The 16,453-nt window shown below is 45.2% G+C and overlaps 1 long non-coding RNA gene across 1 annotated transcript; it reads left to right on the top strand.

Moving 5' to 3' along the window:
• The first annotated feature begins 692 nt into the window (after window positions 1-692).
• Window positions 693-15,023, top strand: LOC146200745 (uncharacterized). Its single transcript, XR_014704843.1, has 3 exons — window positions 693-759; window positions 2,828-2,880; window positions 14,363-15,023. It is a non-coding gene; the product is annotated as an uncharacterized LOC146200745 (long non-coding RNA).
• The last annotated feature ends 1,430 nt before the right edge of the window (window positions 15,024-16,453 follow it).

Genomic DNA, 16,453 nt, shown 5'->3' with positions numbered 1-16,453 from the left:
AGCGAGGCTGTTTGCGTTTGGGTATTGAGTTATCCGTGATTGTGCTTCGAGCCTCGTCATTTCTATCAGTTTTCGGCGAAGTGTGGCAGATACTGCGGCTTTTATTTACAGTGAACAAATTTTAAACGCCGCTGGTTCCTACTTTACTGCGTCTGCTCCAGTATGGTGCGTTTTGCGGCGTTTGAGGGAGCGCCCAATGAAAGGCGCCTTTTGATAAATCGATTTTAGTCAGCCGCAACAGATCTTCCCATTGAATTACTGCATGAAATTTCATTCCGGTTGAACACATCTGCTGCTTGTGCAAAGCAGCACGGGCTGCGGTTCTTGCCAAACGAGGAAATACATACGTAGGCTGTCATGATAACGATTGCATGAAGCTGCATGATTTGTGGGGCTGTATTACATCCCGCGTGCACTGCGGTTGGGACCAATGCGGCACCTGCGTGACGGCAGTATGGGAGGAGTGCTGTAGTTAAGCAATCCGGTTATGCAGTGTCCGTATGCGTCAGCGGCCAAGCACAGCCTGCTTAGATTGGCAGTACTACCTGACGGCTGCTTTGGATCCTGTTGGGTGCGCAGCTGCATCCATCTGCATGAGCAGGATGATTTCGGCGTAACAAAAAGAAAATAAAAGGAAAACGTGCCTGCAGCCGTGGGACTCTGCGTAGATATAAAGAGGACCGTTTTAAGCGAATAAAATGAGTTCCTGTACGAGCTGCCCAAAGACTCTCGACTTCTCGACTAGCTGGCTATCTGCAGGTATGCAATAGCTTTTTCTCTATCTTAACAAAGCGAAATATACAGGTGGACACCGCCCGCAGAAAATCAAAAATGTTCGTAGCATTACCATGGCATTACCATGATTACTAAGAGCTACAATATGATCATTGGGTGTAACCATTCGGCCCATTTTGTGCAAAACAGTATTCGAATGGTTGACACGCTTTATCTGGAAAATGTAATGCGCATATGCAGTATCTTGGAAGCGGGTTTGCTACCAACTGTTTCAGGGGGAAGTTTTGTTGGAAGCGCTTGTGCGGCGGCATTTATTGTACGAAGCATTTTTAACACTTTATTAATAACAACTGACCACGTTTTCTCCACGGAAATAGGAACACAAACAATATATGTTCTGTTATGAAAGCGCGTCTTACTTCATTACCCACTGTTCCAGTAAGCGCCCGAAAGTACTCACCTAGCTGGCCTACGCTGAGGAAGAATATCGTCTTGTGTCTCAGCCTAGCTACCGTGGCAACAATGTCTTTCTGGCGTTCGCGACTTGTACCCGGGGGCAAAAAAGTGGACTCGAATGCAGCAACTCGTCGTGCGAAGCAGGCATAGAACGGCGTATCTATCCCCACAACCCATTTGGATGAATGCTAAACTGCAAGACACATTCCAACTTTGCTTTGCACGTGGTCGTCATCTCCATGGTCCCCATCTGTGCGGAAAAGCTTTCGCATGTCTTACATGGCTTAAATACGGTAAAACCATAGAACTGTGTAGCTCTGCAATATTTCATCAATTAGTTACATCCATGATCTTCTCAAACAGCGTTGTTTGTACTGGTTTGTTTAGCGATGACGTTTATTTTGAAAAAGCGGTTGATGAGGGAATAAATAACTGACACGTTACTGCATGGTTGTCGAATGATGAATGTGCGACAATGAGTCAGACATATACACACGGGTGAGATGGCATACGGGTGAGTGCCTTCGTGCTTGTCTACTAGGAGCTATTTGTCTGTAATCAAATTATTTCGACCATCTCTAAAACGGGCGAGCCCATTACAGCTTATTCACAGAAACTTTCTCTTTAAGGACGGAGTAACCACCCTCTTCCCTTTGCCTTTCTTAAGTGCACTCATGAAGCGTCGTACGAAAGTCGAACTGCTGATTTATAATTCTTTAATTTAGTCCAAATTAAATATGACAGTTGGTTTGGGGACAACAACCAGAGCAAATATCAACAGGTTACTCATTCTGCAGAAAAGGGCATTAAGAATAATTGCAAATGTACCTCTCGTCTGTCCTTATGGAGAGTTGTTTGATCGTTTTAAAGCAGTTGGAATGGGTATTTTCTATAAACATCGTTTAGCCGAATCGTATCTTATGACAAGTAAAGAAAATAATCCCTTCTTTTATAACGAAACTTTTATTTGAATATGATTGTATTATAGTGTTTCTCCGATTTCTCTCGTGCTTGACTGTTGATTTGGTGTTTGTGTATAATTTTATACTTGTCACCGACTCTTTTTTTATTATGTGTGTATATAACAATCGCGCAGTTGATTTTGTTAACCGTGCAGTGTATGCACAGCAGAATTGTATACCATTGTGAATTGAAGTGTTTAAAATCTGCTTGTTTTGAACTCCTCGATGTACGCACTGCTGCTGTCATCACTTGAAGGGTAGCCACCTTGTCAAACTGCCGCAAACGGTAGCGTTTTATGGCTGCTCCTTCCTTGCACACAAGGAAAATAAAATAATTTCGAATTTGAAAAAAAAAAAAAACTGATTGGGTACCATGTAAGGCACCTCAGGGCCAATCCTGGCCTTTATTTAATATTCATCACCACCCTGACTGTGCATCGCTAGAATGGCATTGACTAGGCCTTGTTGCCTGGACAATTCTGCACACTTCCTGTATCTTTACTCCTCACCTACCATTTTGCTTTCCATAGCTCTGTGCGGGATCTTCAATTTGGATTGAAGTTTTTTAATCTTCGTGTTCCTGCCCCATAGGATATTTCATATTGCCCTAAATATTTTGTTGCAGAGAAACGGAGTGACCTTTTTCTGTTTGCTTTTTTTTTTACTTTCAACAGCGAAATGGCAAGATTCCTTATGCTGGCTCTTCTCCTTGCCATGGTGTCTTGTGGTAAGACCTCTCGATGCGCCTTTGAGAATCCCGCACACATGAGACGTTTTCCATTGACGACAAGAAAACGTCAACGAACTAAATGCTTTCATATACACAATGAAATAGACTGTATGCGTTCTTTTAAATAAAATTAGTTGTGGTTTAGCTCTGGTGAACCCTAGTGGATTGCGAAAGGAACGGCGGAAGGTTTTTTTGGCTGCTACATTATTCCCCTATCACGCCCTATCAGTGTAAGGTGCTACATTATTGGGGACACTAAAGCTCATCCTTTAAGGGTGTGACGCGAGAGCGTAAGCTGCCAGCCCACATATAAAGTCCCGCTTCAACCAAGCCGTATGGACGTGCCTGTGTGTCATAGGGGTAACGAGATTGCAAACGGTTCTTGCAGGCTGGTTCTGATATGACCCTCCCATATTAAATGAGCGACCAGAGTTGGCAGCTCCTGCACGTGGCATAGGGGTGACGTGAATCCAAATGTCATGGCAGGCTAATTTTTTTTATGATAAGACCATAGTTATGCCTTTCACGGCGTGGCTGTGGCCCGAGATCTCGCTTTGACTGTCGCAGTATTGCTTTCGCAATAATAGAACAATACTGGTAGTCTGCTGGCCATAGTTGCATCTTGGCTGTGGTGTACAACCTATCGTTTCGCACTTGTATAAAAAGATACTGATCTGCGAGGACTTCCGCTTGCAACGTAATGAATAATAATATTGTTTTCCTAGCGTTCAGGCGCCGCTGGCTTCCCTCAGTCGACTGTCTGAGCAGAGCTGTTACCTCTACATAGACACGTCTGATGATATATATTTTGCTGGCAGCACTGTTCTTGAAAAGTCCAAGTCTACTGATTGGGACCAGGCTGTTACCTCCTTTATACATAACTAGGGAGGAAATGTATTCCTCATGACACTGCGTATACTGCCTACGGTCACACTTCTCGATCATCAAAGCTATTGCTCATTACTTTCTTTGTGTACATCTTTATGCAAATAATTTGCCTCCAGAGCGCTCCTCATCATGTTATCTACAATTTCACACACTACAATGTGTGGGAGCATTATGACCTATAATTTTAATATGGAACATGGGGACCTCACTACAACAAAGCGGCTTATGGAGAAATAGGGAATGTAATGAAGGGTTAGCCTTTGGCCTTGGAGGCTAGCCTGAAAGCTCAGTAATTACGTAATTTGTTTTTTAAAAGTAAAGTTTTGTTTGAAAAAGATAAAATAGGCTTCTAAAGAGTCTCACTATCTCGCACACTGAAAATTTGGACGAGTGAATCCTTTCAAGGGGAAGTTTGTATGAACGCATGTGTTTGAATCGGTACTTTCTTACAAGGAACATTGTAGCTTTCGACTTGTCTCCAAAAACTTTAGGAGCAATATTTTGACCCATTAGGCGCTGTTGTATACTCTTCCTATCATTATATTCTTAACTGTATCTTTTCGGTACCTATAATTTTGCAATTTGAAGTGGGGTCCAATACAGCTGGTTTTGATTTCATGCTGGGCGTGCCGAGTTGCAAATTTAAATCATTGTGCATAATGCGCTAATTTGATAAGCGTTGAAAGCCTGCTGTAAAATTCGGGGCACCCTTCAGGTCCACCTGTAGGGCTATGATAAGATAGCTTAATGGCTTTTCTCTGTTTTTCTATACGCGGGTTATCATTAGCGTACATTGCAACTTGCTCGAGCACTAATCACTTACATTTCGCCTCTGACACCACATATTTCTGGCACATGTGCAAAAAGTAATGTCCCTCATTCAATGATCTCCAACGCTGCTTACTGAAAATTTATAGAATTCGCAAATATTACAGCCGCATATCTGCAGTAATATATATGGTCACGTAGTGGCAACAATGCCGAGAGCCTAAAATAACAAACAGGCGTAGCAGCACTGTAACCACCGCTTTATTGGGCGAACTTGCACCCTCAAAAGAACAAAGCAGCTCTGCAGCGACGATTGCAGGAAAAGCTCTCGCTAGTCGTCGAAATAAGGATGCTCGTAGCCTTCGTCAGCGAAGCGCTCAGTTTAAAGTCGGGAACGTAACATCCAGATAAAGACGCGAAGTTTGACTGGGAAAATCAAACGTTCTTTTAAACGGGCGCTTATGGCTGATATCAATCTAGATGCATCCCGGCGCATCTTACGCAACATAGAAAATGACAAAGCGGTATCGCGGCCATACTGAGCATTAGGAGCATAAAATCGTTCCACGCACTACAATTAAAGTGATCAGGCTCACGCCACGGTTGCTAACATCAACAAATCAAGGTTACAAGCGCTCGTGGCATTATTCCCCCTCAAACAGCATCGATGCGATCACCTCGATGCTTCCAAATTCAACAGAGAAGGATGTACAGAGGGCAAAACGCTTCTCTGGAACGACTGAACAGCTTTCTCCGGGTCGCTCTGGGCTACGCACGAGACATCTAGCGATAATCGCCTTGTTCGATACCCACCATGAGTAAGCATGCCGCGGCCAGACTGATAAACTGCCTTTTCGGCGCTCGCCCGCCGCCGCGGCTTCACCGCTTGCTTTCGTTGTCAGAGCGCTGTCCACGCGGCCTGCTGAGAAGCCAGAAGTTAGCAACTGGGAACTGTACTTGTAGCTAGCTCGGGCAGCTTTCTGACAACGAAAGCAGGCGGCGAAGCCGCATCGGCTAGCGAGCCCGAAAAGACAGGCTGCTTACTTGTCAGTTGGGCCGCGCATGCTAACTTATAGTGGGTCTCGAACCAGGCGGCTATCGCTAGATGTCGCGTGCGTAGCTCAGAGATACCCGGAGCACGCAGTTCCGTCGTTCGGGAGAAGAGATGTACCATGTGTACATGAATAATAAAGCTTAAAAATCACTGGCTTTTTTTGCAGCGAGCATAGAAGGGTGCTTAGCGCCCAATTCGCACGACTTCTGGGAGCGCGCGTCGCCCTTGGGGTACTGTCCCACCGTCGGATTTGAATTGTTAGTCCAGTTGGCTGATTGGCTAAGGCCAGTGTTTGAGCCAAAATGCCGGCGTAAGAGTTTTTCTCTCAGTTTAAGACCGCGAATTGGCTCCAAACCCAGACCGCGTTCACCCGGTTTATAGTCTGCAACGCGTCGTCATAGATTGCAGCGTCGGGCATTGGTGCATTGCTGGACTTTTATGCGCAGCAGGATGAGTGGTCGAGTTTTCTCTGCGTGTTGGAGTTAGGCGTCGATGTGAGCGGTTTTCTCGTCTGTGACATGCGGCAGCATTACGTCTAATACTGCCGTAGGTTCCCTGCCATCTACAATAATAATTGGGGTTGACCTGGTTGTGTCCTGGACGGCGGTATTATACGCGAAGATGACGTATCGCAGGAGGGTATAATATGTCCTATGGTCAGCGTCGACATGCATGACAAGCATGTCGGCAACAGTTTTGTTCAAGCGTCTGAGTGAATTCGTCTGCGGGAAGTGCACAGTCGTCCTGGGATGGCATGCCGGGTTGTACGTATTTAAACATGGCTTGCGTGAGCTCTTCCGTGAGTACTATTCCCCTGTTCATAATGAGCACTTAGGGGATGCCATGTCGCGGAAGAGAGTCTTCATCGAAACACTTGACTTCTCCGGCATTATCGTTAGTCTGGCAGTTTTCCGGGATCACTGAAGAGAAAAGTATACAACAGCTGCATCTTACCTGTATTCACCTATAGAGTTGAAACGTCGAGGTTAACGAAGCGGATTCTTATTAAGTTGATGACAACGTAGAGGGCTATGGAACGAAAAATGGTAGGTTTAACGTTAAGCGATACGAAGTGGAAAGAGTGGGTCAGAAAAATAACGCGAGTTAGGACATTCTAGGGGAAATCAAAAAGAAGAAATGGGCTGGCAGGGCATGTAGTGCGAAGAGAGGATAACCGATGGTCGCAAAGGGTAATCAATTGGATTCCAATGGGAAAAAAGCGTAGCAAGGGGCGACAGAAAGTTAGGTGGCCGGATATGTTTAAGAAGTTTGCAGGGGTTAAGTGGATGGAGCTAGATGAGGACAGGAATAATTGGAGCAATCTGGGAGATACCTTCGCACTGCAGTTAGTAGATCCTGCTGATAATGACCGTTAGGCAGTGATTTTGCTTCGGCGTAGTGCGTAATGCAGTCGGTGACTGCAATGACGCGTGTGTTATCAGTAGATTAAGCTGGGAAGAAGCTGAGAAGAGATAGCCTAATTGGCTAAAAGAGCTTGGTAACGGGTGGTATGGGTTCAGAAGCTTTTCGCGCAATGTTCAACGTCGGGGGCTAACTGCAGCAAACGGTGCTATTCTTTAGCGCAAGCTGCGTGCGCAACGTGCCTGCAAATCAGAGGTGCCCTGTTATCGCTTCATTGTATTAAGCCTGCAAAATGTCATTTGGAAGGTCTTTGAGCACGGCAAGAACAGATGTGGTCCTTTTGGCTACAAAATTAGGCTTAACGAGGACGTCGTTGTGTAAAGCGCATAAGGAAAACTGACGATTGAACAGAACAGAAGGTAAAGGGGTGTTGCCTTTCATGTGGTCAAGTAGATGCTGTTACTCAGGCTCCGAGCGCTGCTGCTATGTGAAACAGCTTGCGCTGACTGCTCCCAGGAAGGCTCGAAGGCAAAGGCTCTATCAAGTAAGGTGGACTGACGGATAGTTCAGACTAGCAAGCCAGCACAGAGCATGGTGGTCGCTCACAACCCTGAATGGTCGTCCGTACAAGTAGGGGCGGAATTTCTATATGTCCTAGATAATGAAGAGACATTCTTTCTCTGTCGTTGAATAGTTCGCGTCGGACAGAGGCTATTGCAGGCGATACCTTTCTCCTGTCCGTCGCTTCTCTGAAGGAGAACTACTGTTAAGTCCAAGCTGCTTGCGTCAGTATGGATTTCGGTCTCGGCGTTTTCATCAGTGTCCGAGGGCAGGAGGGAACTGTTAGCCGCACTCAAGTTCTTTGAAGGCGTCAGTTTGCAGCGCTTCCCATCTAAATGACACGTAAGGTCTATAGTTATGCACAAGAAGCTTCTGACATACCATCGCTATAAGCGCACATGCGGTCCAATGAGTCTATGTAACCCTTTCTTGTCAGCATGCTGAGGGAAATACACAATCGCAGCTCCTTTCTGCAGATATCAATGAATTCTATTTTTTTCTTTCGATGTGACCCAGGAACAACAGCTCCCCATAGGCGAAGTTTGTTTCAGTTTGATAATGTGAAGATGTCAGAGCAAAATATACGGATGAAAGAAATAACAGGAGAACAAAGGAGTCACGAGCACAACTACCAATCCTTTTTCAAGATGTGTACAGAGCATATAAAGAGAGAACAGCGAGCATGCGAGAAGAGAATACTAAAAGGGACTGATGTCATTCAACACGTTATTGAAAAAACGAATCTAAAAAGCACACTCAGCAGAATGCTCATGTACAGATGTACTACTTACACAACGAGCAGACAATGTTTGGATGTGAGAAGCCTCTAACAGAGGCAAACCCTATTATCACCACTCTTGTCCAGAATTGTCTTGCAAACCTTTCCCTACAGGTACTATTATACAAAGCAAGATGCAGCACGAGGTTCACATTAGTGCCATTATTTTATACATTTTGACATGATCTCGTAGCCGGTCACTAATGTAGCGGCCAACTTGGCCAACATAGGAAGCCTCTCATGTAGGGGGCTGCAGTATACTACTTCTGCAGCACAGTTAGCGCAGGCGATCCCCCGCCTTTTGTTTGCAGTCTGCACCGGCACAATCAGTGATGCGAGGGCAAAGCTTTGAAAGCTTGATGGGTGCTGAAATCACCAAGAGCATGTAGTGCCTGCCAGCCATTTTATCAGGTTGTCAGAAAGATGGTGTACTTAAGGAACCACTACCGACTTTGAAGATATGGGTGCAGTTCTTTTTTGGCTCCCTTCTGTTTTTTCAGGAGGATTTAAGCAACAGCTGATGTGACCAGTCCACGGCGGCCTGCTGTTAAAGATCGTAAATCATAATCATTTAAACTATGCTTTACTTTATGAAGGCAAGAGTTTTGAATCGCAAAATGTAAGCAAAGCGAGGCAACAAAACCTTTAAACCCATTTGTAGAACCACAGCTAAAAACCTCTTCCTTGGCTCAGGAGAGTACATCTAGCAAAGATGGTCTCCACACAACATGAGCTTAAGGTCAAGAAAACGCAATACCTGGCATTCAGGAACTTCATGGTAAAGCTAAATCCTTTATCAATTAATTAAATGCACTTACAAATATTATAACAACATGATCAGGGAATGTCAGTTCCCTAACATTAGAAGAAGTAAATAAATCATCTACAAATCGAAACACTTTAAAAACTAGCCCTCCCTGAAAGGTCAGAGCAAGTCGGCGGTCAATAAGAGATAACAATATATGACATAAAATGTGAGCCGTGCGAGATATAAGTAGCCTGCAAGTAGTGTTCTAGTAACTTTTTAAAAATGTCAACTAAGATACAAGATAGGCCGAGAGTCTTAGTCGTCGATGCATTATCTGTTTGAAGCCAACAATTCGGTATATGGTGCAGAATAAAACAATTCTTGAATGCCAGCCGAAAAGGCAGAATCTATCTGATCGTTACTCTGCACAAAATTGACTACTTCTTGTAATTTTATCAAAATAGGGTCATCTGCAGAAATGAAATTCAGCTTTCTAAGCAGAAAAAGCGACACGTTGTGCTGCCATGAACCCTTCACGCTGTTTTCCTGAATGGAATATCCGGTTTGTGTGTTTTTGTTGAGAAGAAAACAGCCAAATAATTTTTTTAGCTAGCCCTTATCTCTCAACCCCAGGCTTTTATAAAAATCAATCAATTTTGTTTTTATCCGCTAGTTGCCTTCTTTTACTGGCAATTCGTGTAAACTGCTGGGAGGGCTATTTTCCTTAAAAAAAATGGTCATTCGGCATGACACCAAATATAGCTTCTTTGTCGGATTGTTGTAGGCTCTCCATAGTATTCTACCCTACTCCCATGATTTATGGGTTTAAAGTCCCGAAAACGACTTCGACTCAGTAAATGTCGACCACTTGAGTTCTTTAACGGGAACTAAAATCGCACAGCATCGCTTTTTGCCTCCATTGAAAAGCGGCCGCGGACGGGATCGTAGGCGAAGTTGAACTTCTTTACTGTTTAACTTTAGACCTTACAACATGATTCATTGAGCTCTGTCCGCAGGCCCTTCAGATGGTTGAAGAAAAGACAACGAGTTTTGTCTAAACATAGCAGTCTTATTTTCTACTTGAAGCCTGCCACTGAAGTATCCATTACTCGGTGTATCGTCGCTGATGGGAGCAGAGGTGAAATGACATCACCTCCAACTCGGAGAGGCTACCTGGTGTGATGACCGCAGTCTTCCCGCGATGTCTTTCTTCAACCTCAACTTTCCAATAGCGCTTTTCAGGTCCATCGCTGAAACATAAGTGGAAGAGCCAGTCGAATGTGTCATCGATGCGACGGAGGCGGTAAACATTGTCCTTCTTTATGTTTTTCAAACGGCGGTAATCAACGCAGAAGCAAAGAAGGCAGCCTTTTTTCTTCGCAATAATTAGGGGCGACGTCCATGGGCTCTTCGATGACTGAGTGATGTCATCTCGAAGCAGTTTCAGCACTTCATCGAGGTTGGCCTGGTATTCTTGTGGTGATACACAGACGGGGCTTTGGCGCATAGGTCAGGCGTGTTCGTCCATGATAGTGCGGTGCCTGGCCTACAGAGTTTAACACACCTTCAATTCTGACTAAAAGCACTTGCTGTAGCTTTGAAGAATGGGGCTCATATTTCGGTTCCCGTGGTAATGCTGGGATCGTTTCAAATCTGGGCTGCGTGCGGTATGGTCGGGAATGGCAAATACGTCTCGAATATTTGCTAGCTGGTCGAGGAACGCAAACATCGCTTCTTTGGTGATGTGCTGGTATTCGGCGAATTTCGTTACTAGCACCTGAGCTTGTCCATTTTGAAAAGGGGCAGTGCTTCTTGCGACACGCAGTATACTCGATCGAGTAACAGCAGGGTGCCTCCTTCAATGACACCTTCGAAAGTTTTTATGCTTCCTGCGCCAACGCACATGACGATGTTTTACCGGGGCGGCGCGTTTCTCCGTCTTGAGCGGTTTAAGCGTTTTGATGTATAGTTCAAAAACGTATCTCTTTGGGCTTTTTGGTGCATGAACATAGCAATATTGTAGCGCAAAACAGACAAGACACACGAGAAGACCGAAAAACACGGGCGCTAACTTCCAACAATTTTTTTTTCTACGCATGCAGCACATTTATACGCCAAAGACAAGATATCACATGTGCTAACAGTATCATAGCCGGAGAAAAGACAGTTCCTTATGGCATAAACAAATCAACGGGCTGCTAACACATGTCTCTCCGGGAGCATTCATTCTCTCCGCTTCAACAATCCACAAGGTTGACTAATGCTGGGTACCCTGCCGAGGTCCAGGTATCTGTTGCCGAGAAGCTTCTGAGAAAATTCAATGGTGATCACCAGCCTCCGTTGCTCGATGGAAGAAAACGTTTTTTTGCAATGCCGTATATGTACAGAATTTCCCATTATCTAAAGAGAATTGAACGAAGGGCAAATACAACCGTCGTATTTTCGACTTCGAAAAAACTCGCTTCTTTGTGCAAGATTGGCAAAACAAACAGTAAGGGAGCACATGCTTGCACGACTCGTCATCAGAAGCCTTTTGTATGTTGAATTTAATGAGTCGTGTATCAGATACCGTTATCATGCAGTGGCCACTACATCGGAGAAACAGGACGATGCCTAAATGAGCGATTAATAGAACCCGCACGTAATGTCAAGAACGGCAAGGAAAGTTCACTTGTGGATCACATTCTTTCTTGTAAGTCGAAAACGTGCAAGCCATACTTTGAACAAACTGCTCAGCTAGCAAGAATATAACCACACGTGTAATAATTGTAGTGGAGAGGATAAATGCTTTCGGGGAGACGTGTTAGCACTCCGTCGATTTGTTTATGTGATAAGGAACTGTCCTTTCTCCGGCGATGATACTATTAGCGCATGTGATATCTTGTCTTTGGCGTATAAATGTGCTCCATGTGTGGAAAAAATTTTTTGTTGGAAGTTAGCGTTCGTGTTGTTCAGTCTCCTCGTGTGTCTTGTCTGTTTTGCGTACAATATCGCTACGTTTTGATGCACCAGAGCTGTTGAAGCAGCTATGGTGTTGTTCGTCGATAGTTTGATGAGCTGAGATGGACGACCGCCGCCCTATTTTCACGAGAAAATCGTTACCCAGTATGACGTCTCGGAAGCAGTGCTGTAGAATCACAAATACGATAAATACGGCCATTTACAGTCACTCTTGCGGTGCATCGCTATGACGGCGTGATACGATTGCTACTATAGGTGCAGATCAGAAGACAATTCGAAGAAGACGTCGTTTTCTTGAGCTGGGCGGCGAGCGCTGCACTCATGACATAATAGTAAGCTCACTGAATACTGGAAGCCTGGCTAGTCCGGTACAGAATGCCTGATCTCGGCTCCATCGTTTACTAAGGGCGCTTCCGGGACCCACTGTTACTTTGATTGGCGGCGGTGTCAGTTTGAAGTAAACTGACGTGACCGTCGGTGTTGTCTGTAGTGGCGGTGCAAAGGTCGTGGCTGCGGCACTCATCTTTGGCGGAAAGTGTCTTCGTAGTTCACTCTGTAGCAATGTCAGGTTAAAAGTTTGTTTTCCATTTTCCTCTACGTGAGCTAGGGGACGTTGTACTTTCAGGTAAAGCAGCGGTCGGACGACGCAAAGCGTGTGCGGAACAGCGATGGGCAGCGGGACAGATGGCTCCACGATGCATTATCTGCCCTCTCCAAAAAAATATCGACTTCGGTCATTTGCCTGGACGGAGTTGTGGGGCGTCGGCGGAAAAACCACTCAGGCCGATTTGAGGAAGAGTTTGTTGGCGTCGGGGAGGGCTCCGGTGGTCTCAGCGGAATCTAGGACGGCGTATTGCGGTGGCATAGTTTATAGGTGGAGCTTCTTGCTTCGACGTCGTCGTCACAGGAACGCCCAATGACTGCTGAACGTCTTCACGGACGATGTCCGCGAGAGATGCGACTTGAGGCTGACTGGGCAAAGGAAGGAGCCGGTGCCGTTCTTTGCGAACGACAGCACGAGTTATCTCCCGCAGATGCGCAGTGTGCAGAGATGTTCGTCCCTGGTGAAGAACTGAGGCTGGACAAGCCGATCATATTGTCGAGCTCGTCTAGTGTCTTTGATAGTAAACACTTCCTGAATGAACTCGTCAACTGTTCTGAGTGGGTTTCGCCCGAGGTCAGCAAATAGTGTCTTTTTCTGTGCATAAAACTCAGTGCGAATGGAACGGAGTATCTTAGTGTGATTTGCAGGGTGAGCCTTTATTCTACAAAATAACGGCCACACCGAAGACAAATGTCAAAGTAATTAGAGACTGGCTAATTTTCATATGTGTTTACTGCATTAGGCGCGCCATAAATATCTTATCCCAAATTGCTCTTTAGAAAGATGCATTTCCCTGAGTTTCTAAAAACTAGCGGCCATCTTCTGCCAGTTTTCCACTGTTAGTTTTGTTTGAAAGTTTTAAATACTGATACTTTCGTGCGATCCCTTGTGAGAGGATCGTTGCAGCTGTTGTTCTTTCATGGCGCTTAGTGATGCTTCTGCTGTTCATTTTGTCTTGTGTTTGTCATTTTGTCATGACGTGTTTTTACCACAACAAACGGATACTGCTTTTTTATGAACCACTGACCGCTCTTTTATTTGAGACGTAGTCACTTCACTCGCATTTGGGTCGCAGTTGGTTCCTGGTTTTAACATGACAATGGTTTTCTTGTTTTTGTTTGTTCCTGCTTTCTTTCCATGAACCTGATTTTTCTGCGACAAGCAAGCTCTGCTTTTGCAGTGATGTAATGACGCGATCTACTTTTCATCCACGTTTTTTCAGTTCAGCCACACTTCTTGCGGTCAGATTTGTCAGCCCTGTCAGTTCTTGTTCTGGCTTCACTTTTGCGCCGTTTCTGTGATAAATAAATAAGTGATGTATTGTTGCTGCAGCTGCAATTAGGCTTTTTACATTTGTCACCGTGCCTATCTAGAAAGCTGGAGTGGTGTGCAGTGCAGCAAAGAAAATGAAACCTTGGCTCACCCTATAATCGGTAAAATGCAGTTATCAACGCAAATTGTATGCCTATGCGCCTTTAGTCGAGCACCGTCATTATCTGTGCAACCTGGCACCTGTTCAAAAATTTACTTTGTGCGACAGGGAGGAGTTCGAGCACTCTAGATGGGCGTGCAGACGACTGTACCTAGCACCTGGCCTTATGATGCCTTAGCGTCTATAAAGACTGTGCCTGTGTCCAAGACGACATTCAGCTAGTAGTCCTGTGGTCCACTCGTCCATGTTTTTGTTGCCATTTTTTCGCGCTACATCTTTTGCACGACGTCAATGATACTAATCACTTCTTGTAAATTACGCAGAATGCATCTTATGTTACCCAAGCACCATGCCACATGACGTGGACGAGAATGGCCGAGGAATTCCAGACCCACCAGGAACAGAACTCGGTGTAGGCCGCAGTGATGAAGCCTTCAAAATGGAAAGGGACGCCAGCAATATGGAGCAAGAGCGAGGGGTCGTAGACGCAATTAAAAAAGGAGCCGATGCTGTAAACAAGGGCGCCGAAACAGTGAAAAATGTTTCCGATGCAGTAAAATCCGTTAAAGACGCAAGCAACTAAATGTTTAAAAAAACATTAAGTAAACTATTAGTTGCTAAAATGCTGCACAATTTACTTCACTGATCTAGAGAAGTGCACTGAACCGATATTTTGGGAGGTTTGGTTTGGGTTTATGCCATCCATGGTCTAGCGTATATTAGGTGCCAGAACAGCAATCGGTTTCACACAAACCGATTCGAAGCGGCACGAAGCAGTGGCAACGGCCGGAAGGCAGAAAAAATAACAGTGATTTTAGAACGGTATTGTCTGCTTTAATTGCTTTCAGCGAGATGCTGTGACTTACTTGGCCAATTTGGCTCTGCTGTCCACGGCGAAAAAAAAGTAGCAACCTTAAGTGACTAGTAGAAGTGTAATGCAAACTGGCATAATAAAATTCCTGGTGCTTGCTTTCTTGCTTCGCAGCAATGACTGGTGTTCCCGTCTTTTAGCGTGATAGCCAACTGAAAAATGATCGTGCCGTAAGTTGGCCAAATGTAAACATATTGGCCGAACTCGGCTCAAGCTCGGCCAAAAAGGTTGCGCCGAGCTCGTGTTTGTTTACTGGCCTTCGACCGGCAGACCTAGCCGGCCCTGGGCTGGATACATGCTGGTCTGACTCGACAAGTAACCTGGCCGACTAGCCCCAACATGGTTACCGATGTGAGGTCGAGGTTAGGCTATGATCAGAGGCCGACATTACAGACAATGTCTGCCCTAGCAATGCGAAATATTGCCGGAATTCAAATGCCAGTCCACAACGTTGTTACAAAACACGCACTTTCCTCGGGAAACAAATAATTGGTGACCCCCAAGATATTCTCCAAAGCTTTAACAAATATAGTGTATTTCACATAAAATATTTCAAATAAAACGTGCCTGGCAGGAAAAATATTTACCACAAACGTTTCCATGGGGACCAGGTTAATATCAATTGTTCAAGAAGCAGTGCACCGAGCAAACACTACGAAACAGGACCCTACAGTGCTGCAACCTTCAACCAGCTTATATATTCCCCATGAGGCGCTTATTTCAGAGTAAGTCGAGAGTCATTTGGATGATTTTGGATCGATAGCTTCACTACGCGAGGTAAAGCCAGTCACCGTGTGCTTCCGACGCCCTTCAAATAGGCTGGAGGTCAAGTTAGAGCCACAACCACTTGGGGTAGCTATGTGTGGTATCGCGAAGTGTTATCAAAGCTGCCTGACTAGCTTGACTCGGTCACGCTTTCTCCGCTTGCCCTGGCCACTGTAATAAGGGGGCTTAATAAAGCGTGTTAGGTCAGCCATCGGGGAGCATTTTCTCACGGAATAAAGCCGTTTCATTGGAGCTAAGCTGCCTCAGTTGGCGTGCTTCAAACACGACATAATGGCGACGAGGATGGAGAATCGTCGCCAGTGTTACACCCACTGAAGAAGTTTCAGCACAAGAGTAAGAACTTCCGCATCCACAACAGCGAGAACGTCATCGCCATGACTACTTCCGGACACGTTGATCATTTTAATTATTCTACGACTGTTTGGCTCTGTTATGAAGAGCGCTTAGCATAATATTTTAGACATGCTCCTGAGTCTGATCGGACCAAAAACTTACGCCCTTCTCAAGTCACTGACTATTCCGGATAAGCTGTCGTCTAAACCGTATGCGACGCTCGTAACGCTACTTCACAATCAATTGTCTCCGAAGCCGTCAGTCATTGGCGAAAGAGCAAAGTGTCACCACTGGTCACAAAAAGAAACTGAAACCACATCGGAGTTTGTGGCGAGATAAGATGCCTTGCTCAGACATGCGATATCGGTGAGTTCTTGGATCGGTCACTGCGCTACCGATTTGTGTGAGTTTTACAGCGCGCCGG

The sequence above is a fragment of the Amblyomma maculatum genome, chromosome 2 (genome assembly GCF_055883805.1).
Source record: "Amblyomma maculatum isolate TAMU_Amacu chromosome 2, ASM5588380v1, whole genome shotgun sequence".
Classification (NCBI taxonomy): Eukaryota; Metazoa; Arthropoda; class Arachnida; order Ixodida; family Ixodidae; genus Amblyomma; species Amblyomma maculatum.
This window is presented reverse-complemented; position numbering and strand designations above follow the sequence as displayed.